General features: G+C 31.7%; 1 pseudogene; it reads left to right on the plus strand.

The window, feature by feature from the left end:
- LOC119586833 overlaps positions 1 to 1,603 on the plus strand; it is a 10,069-nt pseudogene extending 8,466 nt beyond the window's left edge.
- Positions 1,604 to 3,547: the final 1,944 nt, after the last annotated feature.

A 3,547-nucleotide genomic window follows, 5' to 3' on the forward strand; every position in this document is an offset into this window, starting at 1 on the left:
TAGATACATAAAGAGACAGATTATAGATATATGTATGCACAAACAGACACACGAACACACACAACACACAAAAACACACACACACACACACACAACACACACAACATAAAAAATATATATATATATATATATATATATATTATATATATATATATATATATTGTAATATCAGGCCAGTGTTGTATGTATGGGCCTGTTTTTCTCTCTATCTATCTATCTATATGTATATGTATTTAATATATATACATATCCTATATATATTATATATATAGATATATATATATATATATATATATATATGTGTGTGTGTGTGGTGTGTGTGTGGGGGGTGGGGTGTGTGTGTGTACCTACGTATGTATTAACTATGTGTGTTATGTGTTTGTTTGTTTATGTAGGTGTGTCTGAATGTATTTATAGAGGCACAATGATAGATAGATAGATATAGGTGTAAATGTGTGTGTATGTATATGTATGTTTTTATGTCTATTAAAAAATATATATATAACATATTATATATATATATATATTATAATACTATATATGTGTGTGTGTGTGTGTGTGTGTGGTGTTGTGTGGTGTGTGTGTGTGGGGTGTGTTTAATAAATACACATACATATGTATACATATTTATATATACATATATACATATATGTACATATATACAAACCTATATATACGTATATATATGTATACATATATATACAAGTATATATATGTATGTATATATTGTATATATGTAGGTCAGCGCATATATGTGTGTATGTGTGTGTGTTTGTGTGTAAGTGTGGGTGGGTGTAAGTGTATGTATGTGTGTGCGTGTGCGGACGTGCGTGTATGTGTATGTGGGTGCATTTATGTCTGTATACATACACATCTATTTCAGCGTATTTATTAATTTTTTATATGAGATTTTTCATTTTACATATACACTGGATTTTACGTAAAAGATGATACGTATTTGGGTTTCTGTCTAAAGGATACTTATCAGTTTATTTTTATCCTTTGTGTTTATATAAAGTTTCTTTTCTAGACCCCCGTTGTTCTGGCTCTTGTGGCTGTCGCTGTAGCTGTTCCCGCACAGCCTGCATATGACTATGCTCCAGAACCAACATATGAGGTTAGTGTGAATTTGTACGTATAACCTGTCAACTATTTTATCATGGGAATTCATTCATTGCATAATATTTTCAGTCCGAGAAAGCTAATTGATAAATTTCAATAGGGACTTGCTGAGTACGACTTCAGCTATGCGGTAAAGGACGACTATTCCGGCAACGACTTCGATCACTAGGAGGCCCGTGATGGGTATGATACTCAGGGTTCCTACTACATCCTTCTTCCTGACGGCCGTCTGCAGAAGGTCGCCTACACGGTTAACGACGACTCTGGCTACGTGGCTGAGGTCAGTTACGAGGTAGAGGCCCAGTACCCCGAGTACAAACCTGCTCCTGCCTACAAACCTGCTCCTGCCTACAAACCTGCTCCTGCCTACAAACCTGCTCCTGCCTACAAACCTGCTCCTGCCTACAAACCTGCTTCTGCCCACAAAAACCCGCTCCTGCTTACAAACCCAAACCCCGGCTTACGCCTAATATCTATTTAACGTCAGCGACTATCTATTTTTATCAATAAATATGAAAAAATATATATATAATTGCATTATCTTTACAATCCGTACAAACAGGAACCAGTTAGCCTAGCTTTTCAGTGTGGGAGTGAATGTCTGTGTTGGTGTGTGCTTTGATACTTGTTCTTTAAATGTTTGTTTGTTTTTTTCTCTCTCTCTCTCTCTCTCTCTCTCTCTCTCTCTCTCTCTCTCTCTCTCTCTCCTCTCCTCTCTCTCCTGAAAAACTCCCAATATTCACTGTTAAATCGCTATACAAACGATTACATGACTTCCTTTGATTATACAATAACATTCAGCATCTCAGAGATAAAATAGAATTATCAAATACAATTTTTTTCACATTTATGTTGCTCTTATATTACGTCTACAACTCTAATTTAAGTACACAGTTATATATTCTATTTGGTAAAGAAATAGAGAGAGGAAAATTTTCAGCCGATCTCATTTTATTTTGTTATGCAATACTTTCTATATAAAAGAATTAGTAAGAATTTTTTATCACATATATGAATTATGAGTTTCCAAGGTTTAAATTTTCTTAATGGAAAAAAAAGATAAATAAAATAAAACATTTTTATGACATAACACACCTGTTACTTCACAGACACTGAGGGGAAAAAAAGTATACATATAAGAAATATATATATACATGTATAAAATATATAATATATATATAATAATTATATATATTTTATAGTTATTTTATATATATATATTATAGTATATATATTAATATAATATATAATATAATATATATATATATATATATTAAATGTGTGTATGTAATACATATATGTGTGTGCGTGTGTGTGCACAAAGAAACAATTTGACGAATATAATGAAATAGAATAGACATAGTTGGGATACGTAGTGTATATCATATATCATATATATAAATATATATAAATATACATATAGAGAGAGAGATTGATTATTTCAAATCATCTACCACGTCAACAGCTAAGGTCATTAGCGGCGAATACTTTGTTAGATAGAAATATTAAAATATTTAAACCTTTAAAACATTATGCATAATTAAATTTTAATGAAATATTAGTCTCCCTAAGGAAACTAATAAGACCTTCTATGTCACAATCCTCTCCAACAAATTTTTCAGTGTATATAGAGAAGACAAGTACAAACGTCTTTGGTCTGAGAATGTGTACATCTTTCCACTACATGTGCGACCGTTAATGGCTCTTGACATCCCTCATAAAGTGCTTGACTTTTAGCCATCATCGGCCCGTGAGTCAGTCTTGTGTGCCCGATTCTTAGTCTTGTTAATACATCTACTTTTCGGTTGGGATGGATGCTGGTCACCCAACTGCCAAGGTCATCTCTAATCGAGACAGAGAGAGATAATAAATATATACGTACATACATAAGTTCTTCATCTGCCTACAAATTCTTCACAATGATCGCAAAGGTGAAAAGTGACCTACTGTAACAGATCATCTACATTAAATGTTCAGTCCTCTATTGTACACAATTTGTATTGAAAAGATTAGACAAGATTAGAAAAAGAATCAACTGCGCTGTCAAAAACGATCCCGTTTACGTGTCTGAAGTCACCTACGAGAGTGAGGCCCAGTACCCCGAGTACAATCCTACATATAAACACATATACATATGCATATATATAAATACACACATATACACACGCATATATATGTATATATATTATATATATATGTATTCACACACACACACATATTAATGTTTGTGTGTGTGATATATGCATATATACATATGTATATACGTTTGTACATATATATATATTTATTTATTTATGTATATATACATAATATACATATGTATGTGTATGATATATGATATATATACACACACACATATATACATATATATAATATATATATATATATATATATATATATGGTTGATATTGTGTGTGTTAAAAAA

This window comes from Penaeus monodon, chromosome 3 (genome assembly GCF_015228065.2).
Source record: "Penaeus monodon isolate SGIC_2016 chromosome 3, NSTDA_Pmon_1, whole genome shotgun sequence".
Taxonomy (NCBI): domain Eukaryota; kingdom Metazoa; phylum Arthropoda; class Malacostraca; order Decapoda; family Penaeidae; genus Penaeus; species Penaeus monodon.